The sequence below is a fragment of the Medicago sativa genome, chromosome 4, assembly GCF_051527215.1.
Source record: "Medicago sativa cultivar Bolivia chromosome 4, Bolivia_mono, whole genome shotgun sequence".
Lineage (NCBI taxonomy): Eukaryota > Viridiplantae > Streptophyta > Magnoliopsida > Fabales > Fabaceae > Medicago > Medicago sativa.
The window spans coordinates 57253240-57276470 of record NC_140752.1 but is presented as its reverse complement, the minus strand read 5'-3'; the positions used below and the strand labels follow the sequence as shown (position 1 = coordinate 57276470).

General features: G+C 33.4%; 1 pseudogene; it reads right to left on the bottom strand.

Annotated features, from left to right (window-relative positions):
* Nucleotides 1-309: 309 nt before the first annotated feature.
* LOC146930124 (protein FAR1-RELATED SEQUENCE 5-like) lies at nt 310-1517 on the bottom strand (annotated as a pseudogene).
* Between the last annotated feature and the right edge of the window lie 21714 nt (nt 1518-23231).

Below are 23231 nucleotides of genomic sequence, written 5' to 3'. Positions count from 1 at the left end.
ACTCCACTAATGCATTTGTATATAACTCTTGAGTGGGCGATTCAACCATAGCTTTCCATGCTCTCATTATCTTCTTGACAACATCGCGATTACTCACCTCTTTCCCATCCTTTTTTCCCAAAGGATATTTACAATCTAAGATGCACCTTTGTTTAACATTTGCTTGCACATGAACGTAACAATTCATTACATAACTTTCCGGGAAAACAATTCCAACCGCTTTCATCAAAGACCCATTGCTCTGTCAGTAACAATCACCTTAGACATATTCATCTTTGACGTAAGAAGTTTACGCAACATTTTTAAAACTCAAACAAAGTTTTCCTCTTCCTCATGTGTCGCAAATCCAAACTCAACCGAATATGTCAAATCGGTCGAAGTTACCCCAACTACCTCAAACATTGGCATCTTGTACATGTTGGTTTTGTAGGTGGAGTCCATAACCAAAACCGTTGGAAAATTGTTAAACAACTTAACGGATGTTGGATGAGCCCAAAAGATATCTTCAATTGTAGTACTTTCGCTTTGTGTTGTTGAGAAATAAGTATAGTTGTGCTCCTCCAACTTTGAGATTAGATATTGCAACGGCTTCTTGTCACCTCTATTTGCCTTCCATATTTGTTGACGTTCATTGTACACTTGCTTGATATTTGTCATGCAATGTGGTCTTTTGTTCTTCAAATTTATCAAAATATTTCTTGAAAGCATCTTGCTCTTGGTCAAGTCACGTACAATCTTCTTGTCGTCCTCCTTTAAGCTACCAGCAAGAATGTGTCCTTCTAAAGCTGGCTCCATCGCATGGTTGTGAACTCCATTAAGAATGTTCAATCCCCATTCCTTTCTTTGCCTAATTTGATATCCACTAATCATGAACAAGCACCCATATTTTCTTGAGCTCGTTGTCACATGCTTCGATTTTTTTCGGCACTTTGTGAGCTCCACTCCTTTCACACACTAGACGCAACATTGAATTGATCAAGCCTGATCTTTGTGTAACAATTGTAAATCCCACCTTATTTGCTTGACGACGTGCCCACTCAAGCAATTCTTCTCTTTCTTTCCACTTAACGTCGTCCGAAAAAAACCTAGCCGTGTCAACTTCGTGAGCTTGAAGTGGGAGGACACTGGAGTAAACATATTTAGAAGCTTCAACACGGACGGAAGCTCCACCAGTGTTTGGTTTGGCTTCAACCTTAGGCGGTTTGACATCTCCAGGAATTTCGACAAAATTTGGTTTTGTCTCTCCCGGAACATCTTCCGCGTTCTCTACCATTACTATAATTAAACAACACAAAAATATGAATTAACAATTAACTAATGCATAAACATCAATGCTATAATGAATTAAAACAAAAAAAAAAGCAAAGAAATTTTTTTTTGACAAAATAGGCAGTAGCTGCCATTTTTTCGGTGTGAAAATTTTTTCACAAGTATTTCTCGGTAGTTAACTACCGAGCTTTTCCTCGGCAGTAAACTACCAAAATTTACTTCGGTAGTAAGGTACCAAGGATTCCCATGACAGGGTTCTACGTAATTGACGTAAAACCCATAACAAAACCCAAAAATAAACCGATTAAAATGCTCAATACCTGTTTTTTTTACGTCAAAAGTGTGTTGATACCTCCTATTTTTGATGCTTGAATGATTCTGGAGCAAGATTTGATAAAAAAATATATTGGATTTGGGGATTGGATGGAAGTGGTGTGGAAGTGGTATGGAAGTTGATGATGAAATAGTGTGTAGGGAGAGCAGGTGACTGATTCATCTGATGAAACATATTTCTCGGCAGTTAACTACCGATGTTTTCCTCAGCAGTTAACTGCAACCGGTTTTTTAATTCCTCGGCAGTTAACTGCCGAGGGGCATTTTTGTCTTTTACAAGTGTTTCTCAATCTTATAATATGTGTCAACAGCAATAAAAGCATTTACTTGACCCAAACTAATAAGCTGTAACGACGATAAGATTCATAGCCATTTGAAAACGGTAGTCCGATTTCCATTTATCTCAGTGAGTTTTCAATTCCGATAGTCACATCCATGTTATCAAATTCAAAATTGAATCCAAAATTTGCCTTTAAAAACAGACTTTGGAAATTGAATCCAAAATTTACGAAATCATAAATCATTTGTATATAAAATAGATCCAAACAGATGACTAAACACTTTAGTAAAAAATATGCATACACAACGAACCCGCGGCGAAGCTGAGTAATTTCTATGAGGGGGTTAAATACAAAGAATTTTTTTTAAGGTAAGACAAATTATTTTTTTGAAAAAAATTATATATTAAATTTAAGGGTTAAATATGCTTAATCTATAAAATTAATCTTGAATGTGTTAAATATATTCATAATTTAATGTTTACTAAATAGATTAACGATTTCTTTTTCGACGTAAATAAGTAAGGTATTTGTATTAAACTATTGTTCATTTTGTTTGACAATAGATAATTTTTATTGCTAAAAATGCTTTCAACATAGTTGTTCTAGAGATCGAAATGTCAAAATAAAACAAATAAGTTTATTAATCAAGTAATTATTTTTTAACCTTTTAATTAATGCTAATTTTTTTCCCTCAAAAAAAAAATTAATGCTAATTTTTTGCAAATGAAACTGCTTGAGGCAGCTAAAAAGATATTATTGGGGTAGCTGACTATATTAATATACTTAGTTATTGAATAAAAATAAACATTTTGGGGTAGCCAAAGCTACCCCATCAACATAAAAGCATCCGTCCCTGCAATGAACATACGAGTTTCGAATGTAATGATTTAATCAGAAAGATATCACCTGAATTGATTTTTTAGGAAGCGTTGCTTCTCACAACGACCATGTTTACGGGATCTTGAGGCCCGGGTAAGTAGAGACCCTTCTTGTCGTGGCGGTGACAACAAGGAGATGAAGGTGTCGTCGGCGTTAAACAAACGGGTGGGACTGGGATGTTGTTTCAATCGCTCTTCCGAAATTAGGGTTGTGGTGACAATATGGCGGTGACACCATTTGTCCATTTGAGTTAACATCTTTGCGATGGCATATAAATCATGCTTGTTGGACGTTGTGTTTCTTGAAGCTACCATTCCTATGACATAGTCAAGTTACTTTGTTTAGTGAGTGTGGCCCATGTCAGTTTTACTGGGGCCCACAGTGGGTGCAAACTATACATGTAGTGAGTACATAGTATACACCCTACCATGATGATGTTAAGGGAGGGTATAAGTTTCTGCAATTTGTGAAGGTGATGGTTTGGGGGTGATCATGAGGATGGTACTTATAATGTGTCTGAGTCCTTATGAGGTGCAACAACTTTGAGATATACTCCCTCCGGTCACATTTATAAGCAAAAAATTTTTTTTAGGTACATTGAATAGTTAACGTATCTAGTCACATTTATATGTTAGATACATCAATTATTCAATGTACCTAAAAAAGTGTTTTTTGCTTATAAATGTGACCGGAGGGAGTATCTTTTACCGTTGGTTATCAGGTTCCTCATTTTTAAAGGAGCGGCCTGATGACCCTTGATAGTTGGGTGCAAATTATTCTTGGATATGAGCGGATAGGATCTTTTTTTTTTTTTTTTTTTTTTGAGAATGTTAGGTTGATATCGCCCACGAGATACGCACGCGATGACCTTCAAAAGTATAGTTAATGAAATGATATAAGTTTCTATCTATAAAAAACACACTATGAAAACAACAAAAATAAAATAAAGAGTAAATTACACTCACCTTCCTTCAAAGATGCTTGAATTACACTTCCCTTAGGTTAAGATATACACTTCCCTCCCTTGAAAAGTAAAATTTATACTCCCCTCCTTTATAAGATGCTTGAATTACAACCATCTCCCTTAATAATTAAATATGCACTACATTTTAATCTATTTTAACATAAATAATATTTTTATGATATATATTAATTTTGAATCACCATTTAACAAAAAATAATTCATTTCTTTATAATTTAAATGTCAATGGTAATTAAATTAATTATTTTGCTATTGATTTTATAATTTAGAGTATAAAATTAACTTTTAAATAAACATGTTTTATTGTCTTTAGTAATTTTTCACATATTTTAATTTTATTTTGGGTTGTTTCATATTTTATAATAGGGTTTAAAACTACATGGTAATGAAATTGTGAATAAAAAATAGAGAAAAATATGTATTCAATTTTTTATTATATTAAAATAGACTCGCAATACTATTTTTTTCAAATTATGTTAGATTATTATTTTTTTGCTAGATTTTTTTATAAATAAAAAATATATATTGAGGGAGTAAAGTGTAGGTTTTAACATAAGAGATGAGGGGAATGTAATTCAAGCTTATCTTAGGGGATGGAAGTGAAAAATTTTCTAATATGTTTTGAATAAGATGGAAGGAGATTGTATATTTTAACATAAGAGAAGAGAGGGTATAATTCAAGCATTTTTTAAGGGAGGGAAGTGTAATTTACTCTAAAATAAATAAAAACCATATCAAAACTCTCACAATCTTATGTAGCAGTCGCCTGCTTGGTTCAATCTTATGCCAATGTCCCATAACGAATTGCACATGTCTACTTGAATCAAAGCTCTCACAATCGCCAAATCTGTACCACATATATAAATTTTGAATTGAAATGAATCTTCTTTTTCTCAATCTTTTCGGTCTCTTTCTTCCCTTCAATTCTACGGGGCCCTTACATATCTTCATTTAAACTACAACAATAATGTTAAACAAACACTCTTTATTTCCTTAAACAAAGAGTAAATTACACTTCATTCCTTCAAAGATGCTTGAATTACACTCCCTTTTTCTCTTATGTTAAAATATACACTTCCCTTCCCTCTTATTCAAAACATATTAGAAAATATTTCCTTCCCCACCCTTAAAAAAACTTGAATTACATTCCCCTTCTCTCTTAAGTTAAAATCTACGCTTTAATCCCTCAATAATTTTTTTTATTTCTTATAATCTAACAAAAAAATAATCTAACACACTTCACAGAAAAATAGAATTGGGGTTCATTTAATATAATCAAATTTTGAATACATATCTTTCTCTATTTTTTATTCACAATTTCATTAACATATAGTTTTAAACTCTATTATAAAATATGAAACAACCCAAAATAAAATTAAAATATGTAAAAAATTACTAAAGACAATAAAGCATGGTTATTGAAAAGTTAATTTTATACTCTAAATTATAAAATCAATAGCAAAATAATTGAATTTAATTACCATTGACATTAAAGAAACGAATTTATATTTTTAAATAGTGATTCAAAATTAATATATATTATACAAATATTTATTTATGTTAAAATAGATTAAAGTGTAGTCCATATTTAATTATTAAGGGAGAGGGTTGTAATTCAAGTATCTTATAGGGAGGAGAGTATAAATTTGACTTTTCAAGGGAGATGAGTGTATATTTTAAGAGGGGATGTGTGTAATTCAAGCATCTTTGTAGGGGAGAGAAATGTTATTTACTCCAAAAAAAAAAAATACTCTTTATTTTTCTACACATACTCAACCCTATTGGTTTTCTTTATCTTCTTTTTCCATCACATCATCAATTTATCATATCTATCACATCATAATTCAAATAGTATCATCTATAATAATTATTTGTTTGAAGAAGCTATCATCTATATTATTATTTAATTCCGCTTGTAATTTGATTTCGTTGGTTATAAATGATTATGAATCGATCTATTTGCCTAATAGTTAAAGACTTCGATTGATTAATAATCCACTTTGCATTCTCCTATTGTTTTCACACCGTTCCCTGTTTTGAAAGCTCGTTTAAGATATGCAAAAATAGGGATTAATAACACGAGGAATGCTAGCAACACTCTATTTTCAACACTCTCTCAAATACCCACTCTCTTATTGGATAAAATCAATGTATGTTCCACTCTCTTATTGGATGAAATCAATGTATGTTCCACCACTTTATGTGGGTTCCATTTTCAAAACGTAGGACCCACATTGATTTAAGTCAATTATAGAGTGAGTATTAGAGAGAGTGTTTAGAAGAGAGTGTTGCTAACACTACTCTTAATAACATATATACTTAGTGAGTTTAAATTGAAACACAGTTCAATAACTATTACAACTAATTCTAAATTGGCAATATTATTACTCCCTCTATCCCTCAATAGATGACCTAGTTGACTCCGACACACGTACCAATGCATATGTTTTATCTTTGATGTCTTCAATTCTCTACTAAAAAAAATATGAAAATTTCATATTTTAAAAATATTCATCGAGACGAATCCAACAACATCTTACATTATATTATTTATCTTTGTGAATTAGTAGAAAAATATGATCAAAGTATATCAAGTCAATAATGTATATTGTCAAATAGGTCATCTATTGAGGGACGGATGGAGTATCTAATATGTTTTTTTTTTTGAAGAAGCTAAAATGATATATCACCACTCCAAAAAAGTCATCCAACACAAGGCGTGCTAAGGAAGACTTAGAAGGTCTAAATTACAAACTCGAAAAAGAGAAAACAAAACAAAAACAAGGAACATCAAGGAACATGAAGGAGCTAAGTTATAGATGTAACACCCCGTTTTCCCAACATAAAAATTTCATAACAAATAATCAGAGTTTTTTTTTCTTTCACATAAACGGAATGCTACACTTCTTAAAAATCATAAATGGAATAAATAACAATTTATCTTTCATAAATTGGTCAACATAAATATTCAAAACTTCGCAGCGGATTTTAATTCAACAACATAATTAGTCTTGGCACGAAGGTCTCATCAAACATCTCGTAATAATCCAAAAACTAAATCATAGTCATGTAAAATCATAAACAATACGTAAGGAATAGAAAATAGCCACAAAAGTTCTCATCCCGTTACGTATCAGAGCACCTAAAGACACAGTGAGAGATAGCCACTCACGACAGCAATCAACAGCTACTTATTCTCGATCACCTGCAAGTTACTCATACGAAGAGCAACATTTCCAAGCAGAAGGGGTGAGATTCACAAACCATAATGTTAAGCATATAATTCAACAATTATATTTAACAACATAAACATCATCAACAATAGTCATGTAGCATCATTATCATCATCATAATCAACTTCATAATCAACATCAATATCAACTTCATAACTCAACTTAACAACTTGACTCGACAATGCAACTTAACTCGACTATGCAACTCTATTATTTTACTCATGCATGTGGTAACATTCTAGGGCATAAGCCCTCGTCGCTTTTGAGCATAAATATACTCCTAGGGCATGATCCCTCGTCACTATTGAGCAAAAGCTCCTAGGGCATGAGCGCTCGTCTTTATTGAGCAAAAGCTCATAGGGCACGAGCCCTCGTCTTTAAATGAGTATGCATGGGCTCAACATCTTACAACTTAGACAACATGAACGTCTTATATGACTCCAATAATTTGGATCAACATCTCACATCTTAGACCGACACATGCAGCTTTAATCAATAGTAAACAGCAACATGGCAACACATCAATAATCTCAAGATATAACAATATCAAAATGTAATCATCGTCTCAAAACATCACTTATAATTCACATAATGCATATACGATTATATATATATATATATATATATATATATATATATATATATATATATATATATATATATATATATCATCAGTAACAACATTAAATCATCTTATAAAAACTTCACAAATCATCATTAATATTATATTCAAACATCAACAATTCATCATATAACATCGTATTCAAACATCAACAATTCATCATGCAATTTTGTAAAAAAAACATAATAAATTATAGGGTTAATAGACCTTTACCCCCTGTAATATAGGTCACTTTTGGTTTTGCCCCCTGTAATTTTTTTTTTTTGGATTTGGTCCTTGTAAAATTTTTTTGTTTTGGAAAACCCCCCTAGGCCAGCTGACTGTGTATTTTCGCTGAGGTGGCGTGCTGCGTCACCTATTTTTGATGACGTGGCACACTGACTGTATAATTATTTTTATTTTTTATTTTTTTATAGGGTACACGTGGCATTTCTTTTTTTAATTAAAAAATTATTTTTTAATTAAAAAAAATTTAAATTTTTTTTTTAAAAATAAAAAACGAAAAAAATTCTTAACAAATGAAAAAAATACCAAAAAATTTGGAAAAATTAATAAAAATGAAAACAAAAATCTGGAAAATTTTAAAAATAAAAAATAAAATCTGGAAAAATTTTAAAAATGAAAACATTCGGGAAAAAATTAATAAATTTCGAAAAATTCATATTTCCAGATTTTTTTCGGAAATTACTTGTCATTCAACCGTATAACATGATTTATATACCGGTGTCAATCAATATACATCGTATCCTGTTATTCGGACATGATTTTTAGAAATATGATTAATCTTCAAATTTTTGAAAATGATCAATCTTGAAATTTTTGAAAAAAGATTAATCATATATACAAAAACTAAATTTTCGAAAAAAAAAGATAAAAAAAATACGAATTTTTGAAAAATTTTCGAAAAAGATAAACTTTTTTTTGAAAAAACCGAGTTTTTGTCTTTTTTTCCGCTAATTATTCCGCTATTGAAAATAATATGGAAATATGAATTTTTTGAAATATATTAATTTTTTCATTTTTCTAGAATTTTTAATTATTCCGCTATTGAAAATAATATGGAAATATGAATTTTTTGAGATATATCAATTTTTTAAGTTTTTTAAAATTTTCCAGATTTTATTTTATTAAATTTTCTATATTTTTCCAGATTTTTTTACTAAATTTTCTTGATTTTTCATTTTTATTAATTTTTCATTAATTATTTTCGTTTTTTAATCATTTTTATTAATATTTTTCAAGAATTTATTTCATTTTTTTGTAATATTTTTTCGTTATTTAAATTTTTTAATATTTTTTTATTTTTTCATTTTTCCAGAATTTTTTAATATTTTTTTCATTTTTACAGAATTTTTAAATTTTTTTAAAAAAAAATAAGAAATGCCACGTGTACCCCCACAAAAAAATAAAAATAATTATACAGTCAGCGTGCCACGTCATCAGAAAAAGGTGACGCAGCACGCCACCTCAGCGAAAATGGACAGTCAGCTGGCCTAGGGGGTTTTCCAAAACAAAAAAATTTTACAAGGACCAAATCCAAAAAAAAAAAATTTACAGGGAGCAAAACCAAAAAGTGACCTATATTACAAGGGGTAAAGGTCTATTAACCCTAAATTATACATAACATATTTCCATGTCAAACCAAGGATGCTAGAAATATATCACAATTATCAACAACTTTCATGTTTATACCAAAGACCAATTTAAAACAGAGACGTGTGAAAAAGACGCAAAAACATGACACAAAGAATGTTGTCATCGTACAATTTCGCTAAGACCTCCTCGGAGTATTTTCATCATAACTCAAAAACTAAAAGTCATTTTCACGTCAAAACAAAGCCACTGGATAGCTAACAAAATTATCTAAAACTTTCATGTTTACACCCAAAGGCCAATTCTGTACCGATCAATACCAGTTTTTGTTTTGAAATCGAAAAAGTTGTGCAGAAAGTCCATAAAAATTCACTGTGACCTACGTGCAGTAATTTGACCATAACTCAAGTTCTATAAATCGTTTTGACGTCAGACCAACGTTATTAGAAAACTAACATTCATACCTACAACTTTCATGTTTACACCTAAGACCAATTCTGTACCGATCAATATCAGTTTTCGTTTCAAATTCGAAAAAGTTGTGCAGAAAGTCCATAAAAATTCACTAAGACCTACGTGCAGTAATTTGACCAAAACTCAAGTTCTATAAATCGTTTGACGTCAGACCAACGGCATTAGAAAACTAACATCCATACCTACAACTTTCGTGTTTACACCTAAGACCAATTCTGTGCCGATCAATACCAGTTTTTATTTCAAAATTCGGGACAGAGATAAGAAAAAAATCAGGAAAATCAACTTATATTATTCAAACTTCACATTCATTCAAAACCACGACAATCAACAAGAACAACTCAACATAATTTATACCCAATTCATAATATGACATTAACAACAACAATCATCAGCAACCACAAATCAACAACAACATAACATAAATCATCAATTATCACTCTTAACCCTAATTCTCCAATTCTCAAAAACTAAACATACAACATGTTAAATGAAATTTTCAGAATCATAGACTCAATATTATTGAATGATAGTCCCACCCTTACCTTAGATTGATTGATTGCAAGGATTCTACAGACTTCTCTTCTCTGGTTCTTCTCTTCTTTAGGTTTCTCCTCTTTCTCTAGGTTTCTCCTCTTTCTCCCAAAAAACAGTTTGCACGTAATCCTTATTTTCTAACTCTGACTCTCCTCTTTATATATAAATCCTTAACCTACTTATTTTCCCTTATTTCCAATTCTGCCCAAAAACCTCTTTATTCTAAATAATTATATTTTTCCACTAAATATATTCCCCCACTAAATATATTCTTCCACTAATTATATTCTCCCACTAAATATATTCTTCTACTAATTATATTCTTGCACTAATTATATTCTCCCACTAAATATATTCTAATAAATAATAAAATAAAGCCACTCAATAAAATATCAACACATCACATAATTAAATAAATCATATAATTCGACTCTATCTCAAGAAAAATAATTAAATAACAAGGAGGGCGTTACAATAGAAGTTAGGTATAACATAGATTTTGCATCCAAAAATTGTAGTCAAAATCGAATAAAGCAAATTTCAATTTAAACCACAAAAACACAAGAAGCTTAACTTGTTCGCCCACGGAAAGAATATGCTCCTCCTTATATTAGAAAATATTCTTATTTATCTCTTTCCAAATAATGGAAACAACCACTAACCATAACATCTTGAACACTAAATACATATTTTTAGAGAAATCTCCCAACCCACAAAACTGGTTTAGATGCGCAATTAAATTCCTAGGAAATGCCGAAGAAATCCCCAACCAACCGCAAATAACATACCAAATGCTGCCGGAAAAAATCACAAGAAACAAACAAATGATTTATATCCTCATTACACGTGCATCCTCTTGTACAAAGCTACTCGTCAATGGACAACACATGCCTTCTAAGTAAATTATCTCTGGTAGGAAGTCGATTAAGTAACAGGCACCAAGCAAACAAAGAGACCTTCAACGAAACAACTTTAACCATAATATATGACTGAAGTTACAATAATCGGTAATTACGTCATGATCAAAAGCATCAATCAAATACTGATATGCGCTGCTCACTGTGTACCTATTAGAAGAATGAGCCCGCCAACTCCATCTAGCCACCACTTCACCTTGCAAGATAACAGAAGATAAAAGCTCCACACATTCCCTCACCAAATCCTCCTCCCACGCAAACAACCTATGCCGCCACTTCCACGCTTCCCCATACTCTCCCTAACCTAGAGAAAACAACCTAATATGTTCTTGTTGATTATTGATTTGTTGTTAATTTCTTTTGTTTTTCTATTGCTACTATTAATAGATTGATTGTTGCTGATTTCTTATTTACTAGTTACATTGATTATTTGTTACAATTACAAAAAATATTGTTTTGGCTTGGTTTGGTTCACTGCATATATTTGGAGCTTTTCAGTTTTGTTTGAGTTATTTTGTTAAGTTATTGTGAGAATTTATTAACAACGTATTTATTGAAAATTGATGTAGAAAGATTAATTATATTCTTTAGTTAGCATATGATTTTTTATCTTTATTTGAACTCATCGTCTATGTTTGTTATTTCACTTATGGGAGGTGTGTTTCTAGATAATAGCATGACATTTTTTATTCAGAGAAAAACTAGTGTAAACCCGCATGAATGAATGAATTTAGTATTACTGTTCTGAAAATTGGCAGGGATATAAAATTTAGTATTATTTTGTGCAAATAAATATAACCAAAAAAAATATGTTTATAATTAAACGGGTACCCGTGAACCCAACCCAAACCAACCCAAAAAAATTGGTTCGGTTCGGTTCGGTTCTGACTATGTAAATGCGGGTTCTATGTTGAACCCAACCCATAGTGTAATCAACGGGTTGGGTAACGGGTTAGGCTAAAACCTACCCAACCCAACCCGTGTACACCCCTAAGTGTAAGTATTAGTGTTGGGGATCTATTATTAATGAATACTAGTAATAGACCCGTGCGGACCGCATGGGTCGCATAACATTGTGGTAGTCATATAAAAAATGATCACCTTGTTAATATTGTCAAATATTTAAAGATATTAAATGAAAATTATCAACATTAATATAATGTTTCTATTGAATATTTTTTCCTTACATATAGAAAAAATATGTTAAATATTTGAATCGCGTATGATGTGGATTTTATTTTCTTATGTACGCGAAAACAAATTTTTATATACATATATTAGAAAGTCAATACAATAAATTTTTTAAAACTCATAATTATTTTTAAAATATCAAAATTAATGTAATGTTTCTATTAAATGACTTTTTATTTTACATGCAAAACACCAGTCAATGTTTGCATCGCACCTGTTGTAGATTTTATGTGTTTATCTATAGAAACAAATTTTTATGTAAATATATGAGAAAGTTGATATGATAAAATTGTGGAAACTCATTAATATTGTCTAAATATAAACATTAATATAGTGTTTCTATTAAATATAAACATTAATATAGTGTTTCTATTGAATAACTTTTTCATTAGATTTTATGTGCTTATATATGCATAAATTAATTTTTACGTACATATATGAGAAAACCGATATGATAAAATTTTGAAAACTAATGACTAATTTCAAATAATCAATATCAATGTAGTGTTTCTATTAAATAACTTTTTATTTTATATCCAAAACACCGTTAAATATTTGCACCACGCCCGTTGCAGATTTTATATATTTTATCTGCAGAAACATTTCTATCAAATAAATTTTTATTTTATATGCAAAACACAGTTCAATGTTTGCACCGCACCCGTTGTAGATTTTATGCGTTTTATCTGAATAAACATTTTTTTATGTAAATATATGAGAAAATTGATATGATAAAATTTTGAAAACTAATTAATATTGTCAAAATATAAGCATTAATATAGTGTTTATATTGAATAATTTTTTATTTTATATGCAAAACACCGTTCAATATTTGCACCGCATCTGTTGCAGATTTTATGTGCTCATATGTGCATAAATAAATTTTTATGTACATATATGAGAAAATCGATATGACAAAATATTGGAAACCCGTTACTATTTTTAAAATAGCAACATCAATTTAGTGTTTCTATTATATAACTTTTTATTTTATATTTAAAACACATTTAAATATTTGCACCACACTTGTTGAGGATTTTTTAAAATAGCAACATCAATCTAATGTTTCTATTAAATAACTTTTTATTTTATATTTAAAATACATTTAAATATTTGCACCACACTTGTTGAGGATTTTATATGCTTATATATGCAGAAGAATTTTTTTATTTAAAGATATGTGATAGTCGATGTGATAAAATTTGGAAAACTCGTGACTATTATCAAAATATCAACATCATTGTATTGTTTCTTCAACTTAGGAGCTAGTGTTAGTTTGCTACCTTTGTCCCTCTTCAAGAGGATGGGGATAGGAGAGTTGAAACCTACCGATTTGGTCTTGTAACTAGCTGATCGTTCTACTATAAATCTAGTCGATTTTGTTGAAGACATACTTGTTAAGATAGAAGGGATATACATCACGGCTGATTTTGTGGTAGTTGACATTGAAGAGGACGATGACGTCCCTATAATCCTAGGTAGACCTTTCCTCGCAAATGCGGGAGCTCTTGTTGATGTCAAAAATGGTAGGATTGTCATTCAAGTGAGCGATAAAATGGTAGGATTTGAGTTGGAAAATGTTATGAAAGGTCCCGATCTTTACTCTTGCGCATTGCTTAAAGATCATGATGTGAAAGAATGCTTCATAGCGTCATCTACACAATATGATCTCTTTGATCCATTCTAAGGACTCTTTCTAACCGTCAAGCTAATGACTCTAAAAGAGCGCTTCGTGGGAGGCAACCCACACATTTATTTGCTTTAGTTTTGTTTGTTTTCCGTTGTTTTAAGTTGTTTTGTAGGTAATTGTCCGAGTACGATTCAAGAAAAATGAAAAATTTTGAAGCCCCCATGACCAGAAGGCTGGCACGGCCCGTGCTCCCAGATGGCACAGCCGTGCCAAACATAACCATGCCAAAACCAAAATTCCAGAAGGTTGGCACGGACCGTGCCAATATGTGGCACGACTGTGCCCGATATCTCACCCCTATAACCACAAAAACTTTCTTTCTTCTTCCTCATTCTCAACCGCAAACATCTCTCTACCTTCAAACTTCTCTCTAAAACCTCCATAACCATCAACCTTCAAACCTTCATATCTCCATCCAATCTTCACCAAATCAACCAATTTCTTCCCCAAAACAATTCCAAACATCATTCTAAACAAAACCCACCAATCAAAAACAACTTTCATCCACCCAAACCCATAATTCACCAAATCCTTATTTCCTTTACCTTAACCTAAAAACCACAAATTCTTAACCAATCTCCACACCTAAACTCATAAACCTTACTAAAACATCAACCCCAAACCTAAACCAACCTTTTCCACAAAAACTCTTTCCAAACCCTAACCTTCACCAAAACAAAAAATCAACCCAAGGTAAAGGTCAATGGCTTCAAGAAGAAGTGGAAAGGAACCAACAAGCTCTTCAGGAGGACCTCCATCAAAGAGGCAAGCACAAGAGAAGAATCATGAAATCAAATTCAAAGACAACAAGCAAAGGGATAGGTACATGAAGAGCAAAATCTTGATGAAGGAAAAGGTGCTAACTTGCACCATGAGGAAGAGCACCATGACCAAGAAGCCGGTGAGCTAAATGATAATGAGAGATAGGCATGGATGCAAACCGAGGTTGAGAGGATAAGCACCGAGCAACAAAGGCAAGGTGTTGAATTATCGGGGCTAAGAAACGATGTCCAAAGGGGCAATCGCATAACTGAAGAAAACAATGAAATGCTCCGGAGGATGATGCAACACCTTCATCTTCAAGGTCCTCCTTATGGACCTCAATGATCAATTGTGAGCTTTCCTCTTCCTCTCTTCCCTTATCTCTTCTTCTCCTACTCTTCTTCTACTCCTTCTTCTTCCTTCTTCTTCTACTCCTTCTTCTTTTTTATTTTGAATCATTGAGAACAATGCTTCTCCTAAGTGTGGGGGGAGCCTAATAAAGTGTCTAGAGTCGTAGTGTTCCAAACTCCCTTGAACTTTATTCTTTTGTTTTGTTTTTATTGCGAAAGGCATGATTAAGTAACTTGTTTTTATCGGAAATTATGGCATAAATTTTTTGTTGTCTCTTCTTAAATGGTTGTTTCTCTTACATGAAAGTGATTTCTTGTGTTTTTAGTGTTCTTGTTATACCCACATCTTGTTTTATTGTGAAAATTCTCCAATGAGAAAAGCACTCAGTTGCAATCTTTGAGTAAGTGTATGAGTAGGTATTGTATGGAACACGTTATAACTTTAATGGTAACTTAGACCCTTAAAAGTCTTCAGAGTAAAAGTAGTATAATTTTGTGTGGGAAATAATGTGCTATATTGTTATAATGTGTTAAACTAAAATGGGGCGGGAGAATGGCACCAACATGTGGAGGAAAGAACACCCTCTCTCTGACTTCCTAAATGTGGTGGTGACTCCCTAAATCGAACTTAAGTTCTAAATCTCTCAAAAGAGGAAATAAATTCATCAAAGCTAGGAGGAAATGACACCCTCTCCATAAAGAATTCCTACGCGGAGAAGATAAAAAATTTCAGCACTACTTAGGGCGATCATGGAATCTAGGAGGAAAGGACACCTTCTCCATAAAGACTTCCTATGAGAAAATGAAAGCCCCTAAGCAATCTTCAGCCCCAAGTGCTTAAATTGTTAAATTCTAAACTAAATTCCCATCTCTCTTATATGAAATGAAGAAAGGACTTTGCTCGGTTACTTTAGTATTAAGGATAGAACCTGTTCCTCATAATATCTGTCTTATACAGGAGCAAGTAAAGGGTTGGACTGAACACACACACACACACACACACACACACACACTCACTCACTTGAGACTTGTTGGGTTGAATAGGTTTACAAGGAATAATTGAGGTTGTGATTAGTGTACATTGGAATAAAACCTTAAGAGAGACATGAGTTTTCAATTGTGTTGCCATACATTAAATCTTTTTGTTGCTACTATTGCCATTGCCTTTTGCTTGAGGACAAGCAAAGATTCAAGTGTGGGGGAGTTTGATGAGTCAATAATTAGCTAGTTTTAGCATAGTATTTAGTTTCGTTTTAATTAGATTGATTTTATTTTATTTTAATATTGTTTCCCTTTTGAGCTATTTTACTTCAATTGCATATTTTATATTTCAGGAATAAATATTTGATGGATTTAGTCTTGGAGCAAAAGAAAGGAGTCTGGAGTTGATTCAGAGCAAAAATACGAAGATTCGGGAACAAAAATATAATACCCCCAAGTCAGAAGCTTGGCACGGCCCGTGCCAACATGTGGCACGACCCGTGCCACCCCCAGAACACCCTTTTGCTGCTTTTGCTTAGGACTTAAGCTACTCTATTTTAGTTTTACCGAAAATCCCATGTAGTTGCTTATATTTTAAGTAAAATGTAAACTATAAATAGAGTAGCCTCCCATCACAAACAATCAGCTTTATTTCTTGGAATTCAATAAGTCACAATTGTCTTTCTCAATAAATTTCATCCTTTTATTTCTTTACTTTCTTGTTATTTACTTTATGCTTTCTCTCTTCTTCTCTATGTCTACGATGAACATGAGTGAGTAGACTTCTCTTGTCTTGGGATTGTTGGATAAGTCTAATGACATAATCCTAATCGAACCAAACTTTAACCCTAATTTCATGTAACCTTAATTTCTAATCTAAATTCACAGTTTTAACATGAATTAACCATTATCAAACTGTGGAAACGAAAGTAGAGGGTTTGATAATTGTTAATCCATCATCTCAAATATCAATTCATAATGCGAAAGCGGAGCTTTGATATTGGAACAAGTGAATTTAGACAAGAATTGCAAAGGCAGCGAAATAGTCTTTGCAATTCTTGAGACATGGGTAGTTTCAATCCTTATAAGCTTCTTCTAGTGATTAAATCAGAGAAATAGGTTTGGTTGCTAGAGGTAAACTCTCACTGGACTTGGTCGGAAAGGTGAGGGGCTAAAGGGAAACCGGTCTTTAGAAATTAGGTATAAAACATGAAATTATAAGTTAAGGTCTTGGCTAGTGAAGGACTTGTTATTATGACAAACCAATAATCCAAAGGCTCATTTTTATTATTGTATTTCTTTTCAACCAACTGAAACCTCTACTTTACAATCTTTCTTCTCCTCTAATCATTCTCTAAAAGTTAATTAAATTGAACAACTCCCAGTCGGAACGATACTCTCTTTTATTACTATTTCGATAAACCGTGCACTTGCGGTTTGTCCCATCACAAACCAATCCGCAATGCACTGCCAAATTTCTCCAAAAAAACTGCAATTTAAAAATAAATGATCTCTGTCCTCATTGAGACCGTAATTAGCAACACAATTCTGATCCAAAGCCAATATCATGTGCCTTTGAGCCAACTTGTCTCTAGTTGGAATCCTATTTAGAAACAGACGGCACGCAAAAATTGAGACTTTTAACGGCACCGCTTTCAACCACAAGAAGTTGTTATTATTACTGTGCGCCTGAATATTATATGTTTCTATCAAGTAAGAATAAGTAGAACTCACAGTGTAACAGTTAGAAATATGTAAAGACCAAATCCATCTATCAGACCGTTCGACCTGTAAAGTTACAGAAGTAAGCCTAGCTACACACTCCCTCATAAGATCCTCCTCCCAAGCAAACAACCTCCGACGCCACCTCCACGCTTCCTCATTAAAACCCCACCCACTACAAACACATTAGCTACCGATTCAAATGTGATCTCAAATAACTCATACAATCTTACGTAAATTTTGCACAACGGTTTCCCGTCAAGCCAAGGGTCAATCCAAAACAAAGTAGACTCCCCATCCTCTACTTGACAAGTTATATTATCTAATAACCACCATGTATCCCCTTACCCACATTCACATTGACACCCAGGATCGTCCGCCACCACACCGACACATCCCTCCCACCTGCACAACATAACCCCCTCCCCATACCGGGCACATAACACCTTGTACCATAAACTCTCCCTCTCTTGGAGGATCCTCCACCAACATTTATCCAAGAGAGCATGATTAATCTCCTTCAGCCGTCTAACCCCCAAACCTCCCTCCTCCCTCCTCCTTCAGATCGCATCTGTAGTTACCTACCGCTGGGGGTAATTTGGAAATTTGGAAGATATTAAAGTCAGAAAAGCAATTTTCGTAGAATAAATAGTACACTAGATATTTTTTTTGAAAGGAAATAGTACACTAGATATTTTTTATTTTGACAAAATAAAAGATATTCATTCATTCAAATTGAAAGAGTATATCGATATAATGCAAATTCGCTAAAAACAAAAAGGATAAATCTGTGAACAAGCTCACAACATCCATGTTAATAGCATAAAACGGCAAAGTACAAATGCCTACACATATGACTATATTTAAATCTCTGGAATAACCACGTTTTCGGATCTGCAACGTGGATGACGCCAAAGTCATTAATTGGATCTGCATTGGATCGAAGCTGATCTGACAATCTGAAGCGATCAAATACCTGAGAGAAACAGAAAAACAAACAACGTCGCACAAAGACGACGAACAACCAACGTCGCACAAAGACGACGAAATCACAAAATAAAATGAAATAGATTTTTTTTTTAAAATCACCAACAATAAATTACTTTAATCTCTCATCGAAAAATACCAAACTTTTATTATTTTCTTTGGGTAAGGTTTGGTCTACTCATTTTTCATTGTAAATTTTCCTTATTTTTTGTAATTTTATTTTTAAATATACATGTTGTTTTTTTTGAAAAAGCCAAACCGATATATTATAAACACTACTAGGCTCTTCAGCATAAGAAGTGCCGAAAGGCCTAGGCAAAGTTAAAAGTCACACTATGTACAAGCACCACAAAAGCAAGCTGAAGAAAAACATCAAAAAACAAAAGGAACACAAAGAACAAGCTAAAAAACAGACAATAAACATGCTAAAGGACTCTGCCGTGACAATTGATAATCAAAATTGAAAGTAGCGTAATTCGATTTCAACCACCAAAAAGACTGAAGCTTCACCCATTCACAAATCGCTTGTATATGTTCTTCTTTCCTTTGAAAAACTCTATTGTTTCTGATGACATCTTGTCATTACGTAATTTTATATGTATTTTAGCACAAAAATGGAGTTCACAAGAAGACTTATGCAGCAAAAAGAGCAGAAAAACTGAAGAAAAAACAAAGAATGAAAATGTATCATGATTTGGATGAAACATGACACGATTTGAGAAGCTTCAGAAGTTTTGGTTCGACATTTGAAAACGTGGCACGATTGGTAAAACGTGCCACGATTTGGAGAAACCCTAATTTTGTTTCTTGCTCTACAAGGTGAAAATGTGTCACGATTTACTTAAAACGTGACACGATTTAGGCGATATTCTGTGCCTATTTAAGCTGAAGTCTATTCCAAAAACAAGGGTTACGAATTCTAGAGAGCAAAGTGCGATTTTGCAACTGCAAGGAAGACCAGGAGGACGATTTCTTCATCCTTCAACCACTTTGTGTATGTTTTATTACCTCTAATGATTATGTTATTTGTAAACACTATTATGAGTAGCTAAATCCATTAGAGGTTAGGTCTGAGATGATTCATTGTAACCCTAATTGATACCTTATGTTGTGAAACTCTATTTATTGTGAATGATATTCTTGTCTTTATTCAATTTAATTGTTCTTAATGCTTTTTTATATCCTGATCAAATATAAACATGATTTTGTGAGAACGAATGACTACTGACCATAGCTTTCGACTTAGACCTATTGAATTGTTCTAATAAACATGGTTAGTCTAGGAATGGATAATTGTTTATTAGTGATATTAGGTTAATGTGCTTTAAACCTTCAAAGATTATTAGACCACCTAAGGGATTAGGGGTTGTAGTTTGAGAAGAGGGTCCTAACTCAAGGGATTGATTAGGACTATTTTGTTAACTATCGTGGGATTAGAAGATCATTCATACGAATAGGTGCAACATAACAATTAGGGGAAACATCGATGATTCAAAAGACCTAAACTCATCTCTCTCTTCTTCTTAAAAACCAATATTATTTTCAGCAATTAATTTTATGCAATCAAACCAATCTACTGCCTAGTGGCAAATCAAAATAACTTTTAAACATCCTAAAATACAACGTAGTTGAATTATTGAGATTAAAAACAGTCCTCGTGGGATTGATATTTTTACTACTTCGATAGTATTTGGTGCACTTGCCAAACGCCTATCAAGTTTTTGGCACCGTTGCCGGGGACTGTTGATTTATTTCAACAAGGCAATTACGTTATAATTTAGGATTTCTGTCAGTTATATTTTTGTGTATATATATATATATATATATATATATATATATATATATATATATAATATTATGCTCTTTGTTTTCTTCTCATTGTACTGTGCTACTGAAAAGTTTATCCAAGTTTTGCAGCTATGATAGACAAGGTACTCCTCTATGACACAGAAGTGATTGCTAAGTTGCAGTATGAAAAATATATGCTATCTTTTAAGATCAAAATTTTGGACAACAAAATCTCGAGTTGTGGTCATTATGAGGCGAATCAACCAGGTAGTGATGGTGGAGGGAAGAAAGAGGTGATCAACATCGATTACGATACTAAACTTCATAATATTTTAGATGATTTCTTGGTGTCAAATCAAGTTTCATTTGAGAAGTTTGATGTTCAGTGTGGTGATCTTGTTGAGAAAGCACATGAGTCTCAGAGGAAGCTGGTTCAGATGGAGATTGAGTGTCACAAGGTTGTGGTGGAAGAAAATCCAAAAGTGAGGAGTGCTGACATTTTCCCGAAGTCTGAACAAACAGGGGTTAAGGAAATCACTCGTGTGCAGATGGTTGCATGTCCTTCTCTAAGGTGGGAGAGCTTAAATTCCAAAGGTTTAACTGTGAACGCATGGGAGCATCTACTTCTTTGTTACAAATTCATGGAGTTCCTACCAAACAAGAGGAAGAAGAAGGATGATGTGTTCTTTCTGACATATTTGCCACCCTAACAGTGGTTGAAGCATCAAGCTCAATGACGTAAAAGAAAGCGCTTGGTGGGAGGCAACCCACCTTTAGATTTCAGATAGTATTTCTTATTTCTTTTTATTGCTTTCAAATATTCAAAAATACAAAAAGATTTTAGCTGAAACAGACAGAGGAAGAAAAAAAATTTCATGACCAGTATTGTGCAAATCGTGACACATTTTGGGAAAAACGTGACACGATTTGCCTACCATCTGAAGCTCTTCAAAAAAAATTCTAAGTTAAAAATGGTGCCCATTCGACATTTTCAAAAACGTGTCATGATACTGAAATCGTGACACGATTTTTGGCACCAAAATTTTTTCTAAGTCTCCAAACTGTGGCATTCGACATTGCTAAATTGTGATACGTTGGCCAAAATATGCCACGATTTCTGGGCAATTTTTTTTTTCAAAAATGAGCATTCGTGACACGTTTTGCCCAAACGTGACACGATTTTGGTGATTTTCAAATTCTGACCGCTACAAAACCAAATCGTGACACGTTTTTGGCCAAACCTGACACGATTTCCCCAGCCTATAACTAAAACCAACACGATTTTCATTCCATCCAAAAGTAGCCAAACTCTGCCAAAATTTTCCCAGAACCCTAACCTTCGAATCTCTAACCATTTTCTACCACAAATTTCATCTTTTCATCCCCAAATCATCAAACTATCATCATCAACCATCATCATCCCCCACAATCATTTCAAATTCATCATCTCCCTAACCCTAATATTCACTTTTCCACGAAACCTAACCTTCAATCCAAACCCTAACCATAACCATGGTCGAAACACGTAACAAGGGCCAAGCATCCACCCAAAAAACCACCAAGAAATCCAAAATCGATAAACCTAGAAAGAAACCGATCAAACCTAAGTCTACAAATGAACCACCACCACCATCCGTGAACCACCGCTTTTTAAACTCACAAGCCCATGACCGCTTCAAAGACATCAATCATTACAGGGTGATTCCGGAGCGAGCCTTCTTGCTCCCAAAATTGTTGAAGAATCCTGAGTTTGAGCAAGCACTAACTGCTCGGGATTAGCATGGTTTAAATGGGATGATTTTCGAGCAGGCTAACAAGACATTGGCACTGGAGTTTTATGCTAATGCCCGATTTTCTGAGAGAAGGTATGGGTCTTATATACGTGGGAAGGACATTGACTTCTCACCAGAGGTGATTAATAACCTGTTGAAGATTGTTCCACCAGAACAATGTGATGTCAAGTGAAGAAGGGAAACTTGTGGGAATTGGAATGATGAAGCTTGGGAAGAATTGTTACTGCAGATGTGTGTAGAGAGGGCTACGTGGGAAGGAGGGAAGCGGATGCTGTTGAAGACTGACTTCAAGCTGGTCTCTAAAGCTTGGGCATCATTTGTGGTGCAAACACTGGAGGGCACTCTTCTGAAATTCCATTGGTGCGAGTCCACACGATCGCGGCTATTATGGATGGTGCTCCTAATAATGTTGGTGATTTGATCGCCAATAATATTGCTGATTTTGCTACAGGTAACAAGAAGGCTTTGCCTCATTTGAGCCTTATTTGCTGGCTTTGTGAGGAAGCCGACTGTGATCTTTTTGCCAATGATTTGGATGCTCCAATGATGAAGCCTATCACCGACACATACATGGAGGGGTTCGTAAAGGACTACCAGGAGCGCATGCAGGATCTTATGGCAGCAGAAGGATAGCCACAGCCACAACCTCATGCACAGCCACCTCCACCTCAGTTTGTTCATGGAGAGGGGAGCAGCCAGCAGGTTACCTATGCACCCATTCATCCTATGATGCTGGACTACATGTTCGGCCATGCCAACTGGATGAATGAGGTGTCTGATCAGGAGTACTGGAACCGTCCTAGCTTTGGTCAGGAGTTCACTGAGGCAGTTTGCCTCAACAGGAGGA